This window comes from Schistocerca piceifrons, chromosome 5, assembly GCF_021461385.2.
Source record: "Schistocerca piceifrons isolate TAMUIC-IGC-003096 chromosome 5, iqSchPice1.1, whole genome shotgun sequence".
In the NCBI taxonomy this organism is placed as follows: domain Eukaryota; kingdom Metazoa; phylum Arthropoda; class Insecta; order Orthoptera; family Acrididae; genus Schistocerca; species Schistocerca piceifrons.
The window spans coordinates 155332666-155346884 of record NC_060142.1 but is presented as its reverse complement, the minus strand read 5'-3'; the positions used below and the strand labels follow the sequence as shown (position 1 = coordinate 155346884).

At 41.7% G+C, this 14219-nt stretch overlaps 1 protein-coding gene and 1 pseudogene across 1 annotated transcript in view; one reads left to right on the top strand and one right to left on the bottom strand.

Moving 5' to 3' along the window:
• The window catches only part of LOC124798823 (monocarboxylate transporter 12-like), a 661199-nt gene that overhangs the window by 322961 nt on the left and 324019 nt on the right, over positions 1 to 14219 (top strand). The window lies entirely within an intron of this gene.
• On the bottom strand, positions 4341 to 4458 carry LOC124799498 (annotated as a pseudogene).

Sequence of the window (14219 nt, the reverse complement as noted above, 5' to 3'; positions counted from 1 at the left end):
GAGCAAAAGGAGTGTCAACAGACGGACGGAAAGTCGGGCAACAAAATACAAAAATTTTTTTTCATGTAATATAATTAAATATTTACAATTTTCGGTTTTTTCATTTACTTATACAGCGAAACCTTGCTTCTTGCCAGATTTTACGGTTGTAGGTCATAGGGAAGTACCATATAAGTTTTAATGAGCGAGTTTGGAAGTATCAAAGTAAGCGATGTAAATGTCCGTATGTTTTGATTGCAGTGTTTTGGAACCTTACATTTATTACACCGACGTGTTGCTATAGATCTTAGTTTATGAAATAAATTTCAACTTGATACGTCTCCCTGTTCCTGAGAAAAAGGGGTCTTAATATTTGGACAGACGGACAATCAGATAACAAATGTCAAAACATTTTCATTTGTTATAATTAGAAATTAACGATTTTAGGATTTTTTTCCTTTAGTTGTACGGTTAAACTTTGCTTCTTACCAAATTTCATGATTCTGGGTGAACAGGAAGTACCACATTGGTTTTGATGAGTGGGTTTGCCAATGTCAAAATATGTGACATAAACGTCCGTATATTTTGATTCGACTGGCTTAGAAGCTTCAATTTTTTACATCGCCAAGGAACCGTAGACTTTAATATGTGACCGAAATTTCAACTTAAAACGTCCACCCGCTCCTTAAAAAAAAAAGGATTTCCAATAGTTGGACAGACATATAGACGGCTGGATAACAAAGTGATTCTGCTAGAGTTCCATTCCCACCGACTGAGGTACGGAACCTTAAAAGCAAGAAAGGAGAAGAGAGAGAGAGAGAATGCATTCAATTATAGTTGTATGAGGGCCCTGAAGGGAAATGAATTTTTTCCAGGCAACATAGCCTTCTTCGACGAATTTACAGGGGATATGTAGTTGATAGCAAGAGCTGACAAGAGTGATAGTGTAAAATAGTAGAAGCCAAAACGTTCCACTAAATGCGGGTCCATAACGAGCTGTGCGCCAGAGACTTCAGTATGAAATATTGTCCTAGTTAGCACCTACGTATTTACGGTTAAGTTAGCATCTGATTGTGCTCAGATTCCATCCGTAGTCCATGGCTGGTGTTGTGAGCAGACGAAACTACTGTCATCCGGCCACAACTGCGGGTCTTTTGATTGCTCTGCGAGAAGGTTCATCATGCTACAACACATTTCAGTTCATTTTATTACATAAATTAATAAAAGACTTACTTAATTTTGACACAGTGTTTGTCACAAGAGTACTAGATAATTTACAACTGCCATCGACTAGCAAAACATCACTTGATGTACAAATTAACAAACTGCTCTTTTGAGGTACAGTGTTCAACGTTAACAACACTACAAGATCATCTGAAAGTATAACTTCTCGTTGGTCCTAGACGATGATGTTAGCTGCTGTAGCTCAGGTCTCGGACTGGGGCAAAGCTCTTGCTAGCAAGACCTTAACGTGAGGGCGCTGCTGTGTGGAGAGGGGACGCGTGGTTTCCTGGAACGCCATCCATACATCGTTGCGGATTGCAAAAAAATGGCTCTGAGCACTATGGGACTTAACATCTATGGTCATCAGTCCCCTAGAACTTAGAACTACTTAAACCTAACTAACCTAAGGACATCACACAACACCCAGTCATCACGAGGCAGAGAAAATCCCTGACCCCGCCGGGAAACGAACCCGGGAACCCGGGCGTGGGGCGGATTGCAGGGAACCCTCGCTAATGTCTGTGGCATCGATTCGCGTTGTCGACTTTAGTGTGGCACCGTGATCTCTGGACGATACCACAGTTAGATAATGTGGTACACATACGACGAGATACAGCCACATTTTACTGCTGGTGTAAGAAGCGCCAATATTGCGCACTATGGACAGATCGAGCAGGGCCTGTACCTTGGCCTCAGACATCACGTTACCTCAGTCCTCTGGATTTTACCGTCTGAGGTCATCTCAGAAGTGTACAGTACTGTCATGAAGAACTGGCGCTGCAAATTGTACAGTCTTGCCAGGCTTTACGAAATGATCCAGGGGTGTCTGAAAGAATTCGTAACTCACGCCAGAGGTGATGAAAAAGGGAAGGCGACGTGTGGCACACGTCATTTGACAGATACGAATGTACAATAAAATGTACGTACATGTTAACGTAGGCCGTCGAAGAAATTTGAGAACAATTACGCGGGGACTTAAATGGAAATTTTCGCTGAAGTCACTGGCGGCTGGCAACCACACGTTTGTAGTCATCTCGAAAACGGCTCGATTGCGGACCAATGTGTTCTGGAACGCTTTTGCTTCCTGTACTGTGTGCTTTCACCTGTGTCAGTTGTCACTATTAATTATCATACATCCTGACGGCTGATCCAAAGAGCCTCCATTTTTCTCAGCTCTGCTGAAATACGAGAAGCGTTGAATAAACAATGCAACACATTTTTTTTGTACTGAAAGCTGTTTGGTTTTATTCAAGATTCCAATACACCGTATTAATCTCCACTCTTTTAGCTACTAACCCTATTTTTCAACACAAGCTCCGTCAACGCAACGGCCTTACGCCACCTTACTGGCAGGGCTTATATATCCGCATGGTACCACCCTACTCGTCGACGTCGGAGCTAACGTCATGCTGCGTCAACAACCTCCACACCATCAACGTACTGCTTCCGCGGTGTGCATCCATCATTGAGCCAAACAGATGGAAAGTACGAGATCCGGGCTGTTGGGTGGATGAGGAAGAACAGTCCAATGTTGCGATAATGACAGGCACTTCGCCCAACGGCTCGCCGTGCGTTTGTTTACTACAATGTCCCCGTAAACATTCTGCAAGCGTCTGTGGATGTCTACGATGCTCCGGTTTTCCGCCAAAAGAAACTCAATGACAGCTCTCTTGCTGGAATGCGCCTCCTCCACAGACGCCATTATGAGGTCGGAACTTCATCAAACAATAGGTCCTGAAACGGAAATATCACACGATGTTCCACAACAAATACCGCATTTTTTCAATCGAAATTGGCCGAAGGAAAAAATGTGCTGCGTTACTTATTGAATGTCCCTTGTACAAAATGCTCCTTATATTTTCGTAAATTATTCCCGAGAAGTTCTGGAACGAGAGAACTCACTTGAGGTTGAATGGTGGGAACCATATCATGTCCAAATTGGCACACTTTGAAACGACCTCTTTGAATGTAAAGAATGACAGTGCTGGAAAAACTCTTACCTTATTTGATTTTCAAACAGCTGAGCCAAACTGAACGTACTCCGACAGGTCTCTCTTTACTTATTCTAATCATCACTAAACTGACACACAATATTTTTAGCGCAACGCAGTCTGACTTTCAATAATCCCTACAAAAGAATGGCCCTGACTAACAATGACCTATAACTTTCATGAATCACTTACCTCACAAAAATCTTTGTTAGTCGAACTACTGCAATACAGCGAACGCCAATACTGCCAGGTAAATAAAAGATTCTAATTACTGAAGGCACTAACTTCTGATAGGCATAATTAGCGAAGGAAAGATTTTGATAGAGAACAAACGATGTACTTACCTTAATAGTGTTCAAAAGTCATAATATATATCGGTTCATGACATTCAGTCTTACAAATTTCCTTTTTCTGACGGACACACGTCCAGATCGTCCGCTCATAGCGACCTCTCAAAACTCTGGGGTCTCTCTCTCCACACCCACCACTGCTGGCGGCTCACCTACAACTGCCCAACGCTACGCGCTGTTCACATCCAGCAGCCCAACACTACACACTAGCGAATATTCCAACAATGAGTCCAACCAACCACAGACTGCACACAGCGCAGTCAGTGATCTTCATACAGAGCGCTACGTGGCGTTACCAACATAAAAACCCAAACAGCCTACTTACAACTTTCTTCATGGTGACAAGTGCTGTATTTTTTAAACTGTGAAATAGTCGTATTATTGTCCTTATAATTTGTAACAGGTTCCTTCACGTCTGCATCACAAAGGCATTTTAAAGTATTTTCAGCAGGTGAAACCCTACAGCTCATAATATTTGAAGGAGGTCATGATTACCGCAAAGTGCTGCTGATCAAATGTCTTTAGTTAACAACCAGTTTCGGTCCAAAGACCACCATCAGCTTCATAAAACCATTTTCAGCATCATATATTCTCTCTCTCTCCTCCGGAAGAGGCCATGAAGGCCCAACCGTATCGACCGGCCTCCGTGTTATCCTCAACCCATAGGCGCCACTGGATGCGGATGTGGAGGGGCATGTGGTCAGCACACCGTTCTCCCAGTTTCCGAGACCGGAGCCGCTACTTCTCAATGAAGTAGCTTCTCAGTTTGCTTCACAAGGGCTGAGTGCACCCCGCTTGCCAACTGCGCTCGGCAGAGCAGATGGTCACCCATCCAAATGCTAGCCCAGCCCGACAGCGCTTAACTTCGGCGATCTGACGGGAACCGGTGTTAACGCTGCGGCAAGGCCGTTGGCCCACCATTATATTAAGCATTACTGAAACCATCGACGTCAGATAATAACATAAAATCCATGAATTCGTCACTGCTGTAACACAGTAATACAAATTACATCCTCAATCATAAGCTGTGCCAGCAGTGCACTTACATGTGCTACATCAACAGTCAGCATTAGCGCTGGTAGCTGAGGAATTCTACATACTCACAGTGTACTGTCTGGTACTGTTTATGATTCACGATGTCATTTACACTAGTGTCTGCCAACAGTGACGAATTCAGGGATTTCATTTTATTAGCTGACGCAAATGATTTTATAGCCCCTAATATGATGTTCGAAATGCTTTTGTGAACCTGATAATGATCAGCGGACAGAAACTGTTTATCAGAAAAAAGAAATTTTATCTGCTGCTCTTGGTGGCAATCGTGGCATTTTTCACAGCTCTTTCTACGGTCTGCTTCGGTTCTCTTCGAAAATCATCTTCAGATCTTGCGGCCCTTGTATCATATGCGGTTAAATTCGACATTATACACGGACCACACGATCTCATAATGGTTTTCGCAGAGAACCGAAACCAGTCATGATAAATAAATAGAAACTTTCACAACCAGGTGATGAAAAACTGTTGTAAATTGTTGATCCGTTTGTGGCGTTGTTTGGGGGAAGAACACCGTCAAGATTGTATGGGAAGTTTGGTCGTTTCTCGGCAAGTGTTGTTTCAGATGATCCAGTATCGGTGCATGAGAGAGATCAATTCTCCATTTACTCTACGTATTGGGTATACATCCTGCGATCTGTAGAGAATCAGTGGCCATTCTATCTCTGCCAAATAAAACAGTCTTCAACCCTCTTTGGTGGACCATCAAGGCCATTGTTGAGGTTTTAGTTGTTATTTCAACATAGGAAGGTTATGGTGGATCGAATTTTCATTCATAGTCACGAAAGTATGAAAATTTTTCTGTACATTGCATCCAGACAATATTAAATGTCGTGTTCAAAGGTTCTTGTGTATACCTTTTTGATAAGAAGACAGCATTCACACAACCTTCTGAACAAGAAATTTTTTTCTCACTCGCTGCATTGCAGATTCTTTCGGCTGATTCTTCTACAATGTAACACAACGACCTTTCCGAACGTCCATTGTCTTATTTGGAATGTTTCAATGCTAGCAAAACTAAACCGATTCCAAGCTAAGCGTATTCATGGAACAATCAGGCGACATTACTGATCATCTACACTTCTATTTATTCGTTGATAAACGTAAAATTATTCTAGTAAGGAATTACCGAAGAACCAATGAGCATGAGTTCCGTCGTGACGTGAAAGGGGGAAAACATAAATAACTGAAATTTTATGAAGTTATGACTGCAGCGATTTGTTAATGGAACGAAGGCAGTCTGGGTGAAGCAGTGATGAAGGTATTCATGTCGATCATAGGGTCAACACGCAAAAGAGGGAAGTGTTAACAAACAAAAAAAAAAAAAAATTGAAACATTGTTTTTGAATCGGCTTAAACGAGATGAGACAATGAGACAAGCTTTTGGCTGTTTTATGATTACACAATTTATATAATGTCAGGGAACGAGCTTTATACTCTGAAATATTTTTTATTTCTTTCGTAACAGTACACTATTTTTTGTAATTTTGGATTGTGCAATCTTCGGTATTTAACAGCTCATTGTGTCACAGTGCAGAAATGTCCTTGTACAGCTATGATACGCGTAATATCAACAAAGTAATATTATGCACACAGCAGCTGTGCTCATGTACCTTCGTGATTCAGCTTGCGAACTCACATTAATTTCTGCCTTATACACCAGTTGATCTCTGCAAATATACAGAGTGATCAGAAACTGTCCGAAAAGTTCGTAAGTATGTTGCGGAGGAGGTTGTGCTAAGAAACAATTGTTAGGAAAAAAATTCGTTACGTAGCGCCATTTCGGAGTTAATTAGCATTTAAGTCAGCCTATCAGGCGGTTGCGCGCGCAAATTCAAGAGGTCCACCATATAAAATTATTATCAGTTATTCTCATAGCGTAGATGATAGCGCACGAGGCTGCTCAGCCTTTGGCGCGGGTTCAATCTTACTACCGTCCCATATCCAATTTTTGTATCGCTCTCTTAAATGGTTTTAGGAAACCAAACGAAGAACACGTTTGGCGACACCGTCTCTGGCAGGCTAATTGAACTTGCGCACGCAGCGATATGATTCGCTAACTTCAGTGCTAATTAACTCGAAACGACACAACATACTGAAATTTTTTCTGAATTATTTCTCAGCATATCCTAACCTGCAACACACTTACAAGCTTTTCAGACTGTTTCTGACCACAATGTATAAAGGGGATAAAAAGATTAAAGATTTATTATGTTGTACAATTTAGCCACAAGATTCAGTGGGAACTGTAACCATGTTCATATTATATATTCTGGAATGTCAAAGATATCAGCCACAAGGCTATCAGAAATGTCAATTTGTGTGTCACGCACTCTCTAGTGCGCCAGAGCTATCTTGATAACATCCTCTTTTGGTAAAGTACGCATACAAAGAGAAACATCGTAATCTGGTTAGATACGGCCAGTAAAGCTCGTTTCTGCAGTTAGCCTGACTAACAGTGTTGGTTCAAATGGCTCTGAGCACTATGGAACTTAACATTTGAGGACATCAGTCTCCTAGAACTTAGAACTACTTAAATCTGTCACATCACACACATCCATGCCCGAGGCAGGATTCGAACCTGCGACCGTAGCAGTCGCGCGGTTCCGGGCTGAAGCTCCTAGAACTGCTCGGCCACCGCGTACTATCAGTATTAACACAGGGAATGGCATTCCTGGGTCCTGCAATATTTTTTACGCTCCACTGGCTGGTCGGGTTATATCCTCGTAAATTTTTATGTTCATGCCGCATCGTATCGCTGACAGAATCCGTCGTTTAATTTTTGCGTCTCACGTCTTGGCCACCACGTCATTCTGTGTAGCGCCGAAGGCGACGGGGCGGTCGTCTTTAATTAGCCGTCCCCACCGCAATGAACTTCAGTTACAGTCCCGAGACGCGGCATATACGAATGTGAAATCACTGCGAGCGATGTCCAGCACTCAAGCTAAATACATCACTGTCGCAGAAGAGGCCACTCTTCTGATTTTGATAGGTTCTGAACAGTCTATAAGTAAGTTGATTCGCTGTCTTGAATTCAATGACGATGTTGATACAAAAGATTTGCAAACGTTGCAAAATACGCCACTTCACGTAAAAATGTACGGCTTTTTCTCTTAGGTGCATCGGATATTCAAAAAAATTCGAATATTTTGAGAATTAGGACAACTCATCGAAACAAGAAAAGCAACTGCAGTAAAAGAATTTGAAGCCATTTTGACTATTTTTCCTCCGTGACTGTCTCAAGAAATATGTAAAGATTTTTTTTAATTTACTGCTACCAGTCACAAACTTTGTATTACTTATATATTTAGCGACATGTTTCGAAGGTTAAAACTCATCTTAAGGTTAAATGGCATTACTTAGTCTTTTCGTAAATGCTGTGGTCATCCTGAGGAAGAAGAGAAAACTCAGTAACAAGAGAAAACTTAGTAAGAGGCGACACTTTGGAAGCTGGACTGATGTTTGCACGAAGATGTTTTGTAACGGTCACTCACTTGGTTCTTCTGGCGTGGCAGTCTCGTTGTGATGTGTTGCGATGTTTCCATTTCCGTGGCTCTTTTGGTCACTGTTCACAAATTGTTACTAACATAGCAGTAACTTGGAAACACGATACAGACAGTTCTGTAGTGCAGTGGACAAGATGGCGGTCGAAATACAGTTGGTTTCGATTTGACTATCGATAGTCACAAACAGTTCTGTAGGGCAGTGGACAAGATGGCGGTCGAAATACAGCTGGTTTCGATTTGTAGTCACACTATCCTTTGTGCCCTCGGTGGCTCAGATGGTTAGAGCGTCTGTCATGTAAGCAGGAGATCCCGTGTACGAGTCCCGGTCGGGGCACACATTTTCACTGTCCCCTTTGATGTATATTAACGCCTGTCTTGATTTAATTATCATTTCAACAGTCTTCTTTGAGGGATATAGACATTATCCAGCAGTCCTCCTGCTTTTTCAGTCGATCGGAAAAATACTTTCTGTGAAACTCTGCAAAACACTAGTTGACTGCAACTATTACTTCCTCATTTGGTGAAAATTTCTGCCCAGCAAGCCAAAGTTTTAAGTTGAGGTACAGAAAGAAGTCACTTGCGACTAATTCTGGTGAATAAGATGAATGAGGAAGCATTTCAAAGCCCAGTACATGCACTTTCGCGGTTTTTATCGCTGATTAGTGGGATGGTGCATTATCCTTGCGAAAGAGCACATTTTTTTGTGCCAACCTTGGTCTTTTTCCAGCCGATGCAAGTTTCAAACGGTCCAACAATGAATCACAACAGGATCCAGTTATAGTTCTACCTTTCTCCAAGTAATCTATGAGGATTATACCCTGAAAATCCCCCCCCCCCCCCCAAAAAAAAAAACCAGTGGCCCTCAACTTTCCAGCTGACAAAATGACCTTTGCATTCTTCGGTACAATTTCACCAGCCTTTCTCCATTGTTTTACTACCGTTTTGCCTTTGGTTGCGTTTTAACGGATCCAGGTTTTATCAACAGTCAGAAATCGATGCAAAAGGTGTTGCGGATTGCGGTTAAACATCGCCAGACATTGTATTCAAATCCTGTGCCGAGTGCTTTTATGTTCAACTATGAGCAATCGCGGTATCCACCTCGCACACAGCTTCTTCATAGCCATTTCTCCGTGCAGGCTATTATGCACTCGCTCAAACGAAATGCCTACAATTTCAGCAATGTCGTGAGTTTTTATTCGGTGGTGTTGTTTTACCATGTCATTTTGTCAATCGTTTCCTTTGTGCTGACTTCAACTGCACAGCTCGAGTGCGCTTCGTCTTCGGCGCTTGTCCAACTACATTGAAATTCAATTGTACAAAAAAAGGAAATGGTATTCAGTGATGATGCAGAGTCCGCATGAACTTGATCCAATTCTGTTCTGATTTGTGTGGCAGTTCAACCCTTTAAAATAAAATGTTTAGTAACAGCACGAAACTCGGTTTTTCCGTCCTCAGTCGCAAGCGACACACTAACCAATTCAGACAGCTGTCAGCAATGAAATGTACACTGTACATTGTTGAAATTCTTTATGCGATTCTTGGAATAATCAAGATTGCCAATCATGAAAGCGAAACAAAAATGTTATATTGTTTCATGGAAATTTACCTGACGTATTAGTCAACCCACTAGATTGAGAACGAAAACATGGTCCAAGCATGCTGTATTGTCTTTATTACCTGTACGTTTGTCCAGTTTCAAACCAAGAGTCGTTTACAAGCACATATCCCAATCTTCTAGCTTCATTTTACATTGTAATAGAGCGCCGGTGCGTGTGGACGTCTTACTTCCTTACGTATACGGCACAAAACCGACATAATATTATACATCGTTACGGCTATTAGCCGACATGAACATCTGTATTTCTGTCGGCTCTTAGACGTAGTCACTTACAATACTGTATTGTTTTGGTCCCACGTAAGCGCAGAAGTAAGACGTATTCCTGTCCACAAGTACCTGCGCTGTATTACAGTGTAAATGAAGCTGGAAGCTTAAGGGAAGATTTACTATCTTTTGGTTAAAAAATCGATTTTTTAAAAATTGCATTTTTGGATACATAAAAGTGTTTAGGGTCCATCCCCGAAACGGTTTTTCCGAATACGCAACGTAAATGTTTGTCATTCGCGGTTGAACAAAAAAATGCACCTGCCTGAAATCGGCCTTTTTCACGCACCAGTTTCTTTCTTTCGGAGGACGAGTCATTGTACCTGTGCTTGGGAGGAAACACACAAAACTGAAATGAAAGTTTGAACGCGTGTGTTCTAGAAGTTAGGCAGCAAGCGTTTGCATTCTGGTGTCGAAGACTGTGGAGATTGCGACTTTCCTGGCAGTGAGCAGTTACAACGAAGGGTATTCAGCTATTCTGAAGACCATGACAACGGTGGACGTCACCCTGGGGCTCTATTCGACGCAGTTCTCCAAGCATTCAGGCGACCATCGGATTCAAGCGTCCGAAAACCGCTTGTCACCAGCCGTACGAGCGGCTCTGGAGAAGCGCGGGATCACCCAGATCGAGCAGAACGACCTCTGTGAGGAAGAGGAAGGACTAGTTTATGGACCCGGAATAGCAGATTGAACGTAAGTTGCATAATATTGCATTTATACGTAATCAAAACTTCAAACGCGTTTTTCTCGAAATGATTTTTTTTATTGCGCGGTATGGTAACTTCAAATCTACCGATTGGCATGATTCTTTGTTTACGACGAAGCTAACTAAATTGTCTAGGAGTTGTACCACTTTTAATCTGATCCATCAACTATAAATATTTTTACTAGGACGACGAAGTCGAAAAATCGATGACAAGACCCCTATTTTTTTTTCAAATGGCCGCCATTTTGTTTCCTATGGTCCAAATAACTAAAGTGAGGTACAACTCCTAAAGAATCTTATATACTTCGCTAACGTCAACTCAGTTTTGATTTCAGACGAGCCGGCTGACCTGTGACACCGCGCGTGGAGGTCTACATCGAAATTTTGTTTCGTTTCGACGGCGCTTCGGCCTTTGATCTTCAACATTTCCGGTCGAAAAAATTCCAATTTGTAGCGGAAATATCAATAAACATTTTCAGCAAATTTGACATTCATATCTATAACACATCCCGAGAAAAAAATTCTCAAAGAACATGCTTTTTTCGGGCCAAAGATAGGAAACCTCCCCTTAATATACGTGCTTGAAAATTACCCAAGGTTTGAAACGGGTCAGTGGTACAGATAATAAAAACAATACAGCCTGCTTGGGCCATGTGTTCATTCTCAAAACACTTCCGGCGGTGGACCCCACCGCTACACCCACCCAAATTGTAGATGTCGTCTCGATTCGTCGAGTTGCTCCGATCAAGTAGCTCGTGAAATGCACACCTGGAGAAACCGAGCATTCGTAGGGCTGAGAGGCGAAGACAAGGCGGCTCTTTGTGGTGCGCCATAAACAGGCCACTGGCGTCTTATCAGGCGCCGGCCGTCCCCCGCTGTGTGCCGCTATCGCCACCGCAGTCAGCTGTCCGGCGCACGCAGCCGTTTGTACCGCCGGCGCTGCGCATGCGCGCTGCCTGGCCTATCTGCTCGCGGCTTCTTTGTCCGTACTCGCTGCGAGTCACATGTCTCCAGGCTGCGTTCGTTATCGCGTGTCTGTCGGCTGTCTCATCTTTAACGATACGCACTGCCGATCAGAAGCGGCTTATCCGTATAACATATGTACGATTAGCACGGACGCCTCACGCTGTTAAGAGTCCCGCACAGCATTACCGTTAGCAAATGTGGAGTCAATGTACGAGGTGACAGAAGTCATGGGTAGAAACCGGATTATATGCATTTGCATGTTGCATATGCATTTGCATATTTGGCTCCTTTTCACCGGTTATTGTATATTTTAACTAAAAACTAGTGACGATGCATATTTTCGCTGTATGTTTACAATATTTTAAAAATTTAGGCGGGCAGTCTCTTGGTCGATCTAGTTTTGATGTCTCTGAGATTGACAGCGATCTAGAACTGCGTGCAATTGCTAACCGAGAGGCCAGTGCCTAGCGAAATCATTACAGAAGAGGAACAGGAAGTGGCGGGCTCACTATACATATCACTATAGTGGAAACCAAAATTAGATTTTTCAAATCCAAGTTTGGCTCGTCCACTACAGGCGACACCGTGACTTAGTGGTATAATTTTTCACAGTTTTTGGACTTCGCTATTGTATACTTTTAATCTTTAAAATTATTGTAACATCTGTTTTAAAAGGACTGGAACATTTAAATAATATGCTTGTAACGAATCTTTCTTTCTATGTATTCGCAGCACATTACACTTGTCTACATTCATTTCAGTACAATTTTCCATTGTTACAACCTCTCGATATACTACAGCATCATCCGCAAAAAGCCTCAGTGAACTTCCGATGTTATCCACGAAGTCATTTATATATATTGTGAATAGCAACGGTCCTACAACACTCCCCTGCGGCACACATGAAATAAGTGTTGGGAATTGGTCTTTGACAGAAAGCGGTAGTACAATAAAATACTTCAGAACACAATCGAAAAATATTTTGTAGGCAATTAAGCTGTGCTGGATTATGCGAGCATTATCGTAAAGAACTTTTAAACCACTAGAAATGATACATCACTGACATAAATATGGGTGTGTCTTCTGACGTTTGAAAAATAAATTGGGCGTCTCAACAATTAACCGATGATGAAGGAGGTTGAGCTCCGTGACTGTGGAATAAATTAATCTGTTGAAAATGACACCTCCTGTCTCACTAAAAGCAAAAAATATGTGTGTGATAATTAAGAAATACGTTCGACTCTTGGTCGTATTTCTCAATAAATCGAAAATTTTACCTTGTCCGCCGAAAAAAAAAAAAAAATCAGTAAATTGAACCGATTGCCATGACAGACCGTTCTGCAAGCACTCTATAATTCGAAGTAAGCAGCAGTTTAAGATCCGGTAACTCTAAATGTTTCCTCAGCTGTACAGATAACTTTTTCGTCGTTTATCTTTCGCGACAGTCCTTTGTCTTCACAACAAAGCACATCCTGAGACATTATTGACTTAAAGGAAGTACAAGTGTTTCACTTTCCCATAAAACAAACAGGTTATTGAGGCCATGGACTGAAAAAAAATTGCGAACGTTTCAGGATTCCGTCATGCAGATTGTCGAAAATTCTGAAGAAAAAATTAATATTGCTGAAACTTATTATACGGAGAAAGGAAGCGGACTTGACGAGATGAGTTCCCATATTCCGAATAATGCTTATCGAAATGGTTTAGTCTATGCAGAGGACGAAACGCACATCTTACCCAGTCACTTCACTGTTAGTCTCTGCACTGAAGAATTAGGCGCTAGTGAGGCTGGACTCAGTAACTAAAAAAAAAGGCATAACTTTGTTTTGTGCGGAATATGTGAGCGTTTATGACACCGTTTGTTCAACATAGAAAAATGAATGAAACTGAAGTTTTCCTGATGTATTCTCGGATATTTATCAATGTCTTCCGTTGAAACGTTAAAATATATAAAAAGTAATTATGGTAAAAACCTCAACTTTCTTTTAATTTCGGGACTGTCTGTTAGTGTGTGCTTCCCTTTATATAGAAATGTGTACGTTTTTGAAACTAAAGCGCTATTTTTTAAAGCTGAACTCTTATTTTGACTTTTTCATGATGCCACCCTGATCAATCGATCATTCCTTTAATCAAACTTCCAATTTTTCCAACTTTTTGTTAGGTCCCTTGCACGTTGAATTATATAAAATCGAATGTACTGCGTGGAATGCACCAGATGAAGCGTATCACAGTTACTGTGACACACAAGATCAAAGAGCCATGGCAGTAGCAAGCGACAAAGATAACGGGGGCAGCAGTGACCACGGAAAGTTTTCTCACTCGTATATATTTCAGTGCTGTACATACGATAAGATGAAATTTATTCGTTATACATTAGATGATTAATAGCTCCCTTGTATTAGTATATAAGATCAACTCTTAGCAGAAAATATCACTCTGTAGTTTCATTTATCCGTAATTTTCATGATTTATTTATAGGACTAATAGAACAGACACCTGATCCTTACTGCCGTCATAGTTTCAGCTCGCCAAACGAGAAGACGGAATCATGCTACTTCGTCG